The 4,827-nt window shown below is 40.9% G+C and overlaps 1 long non-coding RNA gene across 1 annotated transcript; it reads left to right on the top strand.

Annotated features, from left to right (window-relative positions):
- The first annotated feature begins 777 nt into the window (after positions 1-777).
- On the top strand, positions 778-1,183 carry LOC133898802 (uncharacterized). Its single transcript, XR_009906272.1, has 3 exons — positions 778-833; positions 921-957; positions 1,105-1,183. It is a non-coding gene; the product is annotated as an uncharacterized LOC133898802 (long non-coding RNA).
- Positions 1,184-4,827: the final 3,644 nt, after the last annotated feature.

Here is a 4,827-nt window from a genome sequence, read left to right as displayed (position 1 = left end):
AATGCTTGCCGGGAAAGGCGATTGTTGATGCCTGGCGTGCCACACCATCAAGGCAACCTCAGCCTGACTGGTTTCGCGGCTAGATGGGTATGCAATAGCATTTGTTGTTCCCAAGCTCAGTTCTCCTTAATTTCTGTGCGGGCGTCCCCTTTATGAATGTTATTGCTTTTCTGTTGCAGTCGGCAAAAAATGATGGTCAGCCTCTCTCCCAGTTCAAGGCTTATGCTTTGGCCCATAAGTCAAAGGCGATGCACGGGGTTGCATATGACCCGAATGACCCGGCCTCAGTGTACACCAACGAGAACGTCAAGGCTCACCTGGATGGATACACATCGATGGCAAAGGAGGTCCACGGCCCAGACTTTGATCCGAGCGAGCATGATCTTGATGGGGAAGTGGTTATGAGGGTGGGAGGAGGCAAGAAACATGGCCGGTTCTGGATTGGCGACAGCACACTCGATACAAACACCACTCCCTCTCTCTCTCAGCTTAGAGCTCAGAGCACGAGCTCAGGTCCGGGTATACGCCCTCGCCCAGAGCCTACACGGATTGCGATGAACAAAATCTAGGTTAGTTCTATTCATTCATCCTCCACGGTCTTTACATGCTTTGCATTGGAACGATGATGAGATTGCGATGACATACTGTAGGCCCAGCTGGATGAAGAAAGGAGGCTCCGGCACGAATTAGAGAGATCGTTCGAGGAGAGGATGGCGGCAGAATGATCCCAGTGGTATGCGATGATGACGCCTCTTTATGCTGCAATGGGCCAAACTCCGCCACCGATGCCAACCCCTTCTCGTCCACTTGCTCCACAGGCTCCACACACTCCTGTGAGTTAGTTTATAACCTTGTAATCACCATTATTGCCATTCCTACAACCATAGAGTGTTGTGCTAACTATCTCCTCCTTTGTGCAGTATCCATCAGAGGGATCGAATACGCCTGGAGCTGGAGGTTCGCACTTTGGTACTCCACCTCACTTTGATTTGTTCTCCTCACTTTGAAAACTTACTTTTGTAACCCCATATCCATACTTAGCATTTCTGTTTACTTTCAAATGCATACTTCTTACTTAGTGTTTCTGCTCCTTGATTGATGCAGGTTAAGGTGGTAATCAAGTGTGGAGTCCGTTACGGCCTGCAACATTTTCTTTTTGTTTGGACTATATTTTGCTATCTTGTCACGACAATTTATGATGTTTGTGTCACTTGCGATGTTTATGCGACGGTTTATGTGATGTTTGTGGCATATGTGATGTTTATGCGACGGTTTATGTGATGTTTGTGTAATATGCGATGTTTATGTGAATGTGGTAATCTGTGAAATATATATAAATTGTTTTGAATTGCAGCGACAGTTTTGAATCTGGTATGGATCAATTGGCCATCTGGTATATAACAGTTTGCCGAGTGTAACACTCGGTAAACAAGGCTATGCCGAGGTTAACACTCGGCAAACGTGACACGTGTCGCAAGGCTGTTCAATCTGGCATTTTGGATGCCAGTTTGCCGAGTGTATACACTCGGCAAAGAGTGCTATCTGGGCGCTATTTTGTGGTCACTTTGCCGAGTACCCTCCAATACACTCGGCAAACGTGCCGTGATTTGCCGAGTGTATTCCACGGACACTCGGCAAAGTCGGCAAACTGCCCAAAAAAAAGGACGATGTGCGAGCGCCACGTGTCCTCGAGTTTGCCGAGTGTATACCTTAGACACTCGGCAAAGAGGACGTTAAGGCCCTGGCGCCGTTAGGTCGCTTTTTTTGGCCGAGTGTCGTATTTGGCTCTCGGCAAATATGTTTGCCGAGTGCGCGATATAAAACACTCGACAAACAGATGTTTACCGGCACTGTGTATGCCGACAGTGTTATGTCGAGTGTTACACTCGGCAAACACTTTGCCGAGTGTTTTTAGGGTTTTGCCGTGTGCCCTGGGCACACGGCAAAGTCTCAAAATCTGGTAGTGCACCCCTAGAGGCCCTTCTATAGCCTCTTCTAGTGAAAAAAAAAATTGTTGATCTCATTAACGGATCTTTTTCCAGTTTAAATTTCTCCCTTTCTATGTGCTGATCTTGTCGGAGCTCACATAAGCAATTTCAGCATGGTTCAGGCACCTCTAGTTAAATGAAAGCACAGCCTATCATGGCATGCATGTATATATATTTACACATATATATATCCTCTACCGTGGTTACTGGTATCTATACATCTACTGCAGAGAATTTGTGAACATATCCAGAGACATACAAGGGTATTAGTTCCTCTTTTTTTATTATCAAAGCATGACAATAGGGAGATTGATGCTCATCTACAATGATAGATATTATATATATAAAAATACTTCACGGTATACAACATTTTTGGTTTCATCACTGCATGATCCATCTTCATTTTCTATCAAAATTTTGAGGCCACCTTTTGATGTGATATGTGAAACAACAACATATAGTTGACCATGTGTAAAAACCGGGTTTTTAAGGCATACACCTACATGGGATAATATTTGACCTGGACATTTACTTCTAGTCATTGCATAGAAAACCTTTATGGGAAATTGTCGGTGACTTAATATAAATGGCCATCTAGATCCTCTTGTTATTAAATTGATTCTTGGGATGTATGCTTTGTCACTAATATTTGAACCACTTATTATAACTGCCTCTATGACATTATCTCCAAGATTAGTGACTATTAGCCTTGTACCATTCATAGTCCTATACTTTGATTTATATTTCGTAGAAGCATAATAGGTGTCCCAATTTTTAATTTAAAGGATGAGTTGAAAAATTGTTAGCATTTAATGTGTTTAGATATTTAATTGGATACAATATATCTATATCATTACAAGTATCAAATGACTTTGATATGCAGTCTGCACTAAAATATTTTCTCTCTTCGCCTAGTATAAGTGATAACATGTAAGAATTAATTTCATCCACAATTTTATTTGTAGGTCTTAATATGGCTCTTTCTTTAAGATAATCTATATTAGTATAATTATAGATAAACTGAGAGTATACTACATTGACTATTGCTTGGATTTTTGGACCGTCAGTAAATATTAATAAATCATGTGGTATCTTGATTCAAGTTACTTCTGTATCTGTCTCATGTCTTATTGCTGCTAATATTTCATCTCCAAGATCTAATATCCATTTACTAAAGTCTTGTAATTCCTGATATTCAATAGCATTATTTGTCTTACTCTTCCATCTCATATTTTTTGCCAGCTTTATAATCTTAACATAGTTCCACAAGGGTGATTTTATAATGGTTGCACTTATTATTTGTGATTTTGTAACGTTCTCTATAATAGGTAATATTTGTCGAAGGTCACCTCCTAAGGCAATAACTTTGCCTCCAAATAGAATCATTTTAGCATCTGGATTTTGCTCACTCATTATATCTTTCAACGATCTATCTAATGCCTCAAAGCATTGTCTATTTGTCATAATTGCTTCATCCCATATTATGAGTGTTGTTTTTATAAGTAGTTCTGCAAGCATCGTACCATGTTTAATATCACAAATCGATGTGTTATCAATATCCAATGGGATCTTAAATCTTGAATGTTGTAGCATCTAAGCCCCTAGGTAAGTGGTAAGTGTTTTGGTGATTAATGACAACTGTATCATTGTGACTAGTGTGTATGTTTTGAAGGGAATCAAAAAAATTTAGTTCATAATGATTGAAAGGGTTTTCTTGGTCCCTCATGGAATTCTATTGGTCAATCAAAAGGACATTTACGTCAAGATTAAGGATCTTCTAGTGCTAAGTGTCACAAGGTGATGAAGGATACTTAGAGTAGATATAGATCTCCTTTTATCTTTTTTACCGTACTATAAAGGGGGGCTAAGTGTTGTAGCTTGACCTAGTTGAGTCTAGACATAGTTGAATGCACACTTGCGAAAATCCAGCACTAGGTAGCTCATAGAAGCCCATGAGTGAGAAGTTGAGAAGTTAGAACTCAAAGTCAATTGAAGTGGACGAGTTCCAGAAAATTTGTTCTCACCGGATTGTTCGGTGTGAAAAGGTTTAAACTCACCGGACTATTTTCCCACTCTGTGAATGGTTCAAATGACCACACCGAATTGTCCGGTGATTGGAGAAATTTTGTACTGGAGCATTTAACAGAAAAGTCATTTTTTAGAGAAAATCCGAGTTGAACGAACAGGATTATATGGTGATCGGAAGGACGCATACACTAGACTATTTAATAGAAGCACTATTTTTCTGGAGAAAATCCGAGTGGAATTGACCGGATTGTCCGGTTTCATAAGAGAGTTATCACTGAACTATTTAACAATGACTATTTAACATCGGACCATTTTGCAACGGCTACTGACAGATGGCAGACAACACGTGAAGAAAAGTAGTCTCACCGGATTGTCCGGTGATGATAGAGTCGTGTGCACCGGATCATCCGGTGTTCACAGAAAATGTGAGTGGTTGAGTAACAGCTAGATTTGGACCTCTAGCCTATATATACCCCCTCACTTGACTTCATACGTCTCTCTTGCAACCCATAAGTATTCATACACAGTTGGTGTCATGTAGAAGCAAGGGGGAGCACTTGAGGTGATTTGCAAGTTCTTAATTGAAGATTAAGGACTTCATTAGTGCTTCAAGAGTAGCAAATGTGCATCTAGCTGTTGTTTAGGCTTCATAGGGATCAAGTGAACCAGTTAGCTTGTTACTCTTGGTGGTTGGTAACACCTAGCTGGTCGTGGAGATTGGAGGTGTTCTCGGTGAGCTCTTGGAGGTCTTGTGGGAGCCCCGAGAAGCTCGTGCACTTGGTTTGATGTCCATCAATCTGGAGATGGAGAA

This window comes from Phragmites australis, chromosome 18 (genome assembly GCF_958298935.1).
Source record: "Phragmites australis chromosome 18, lpPhrAust1.1, whole genome shotgun sequence".
NCBI lineage: Eukaryota > Viridiplantae > Streptophyta > Magnoliopsida > Poales > Poaceae > Phragmites > Phragmites australis.
This window is presented reverse-complemented; position numbering and strand designations above follow the sequence as displayed.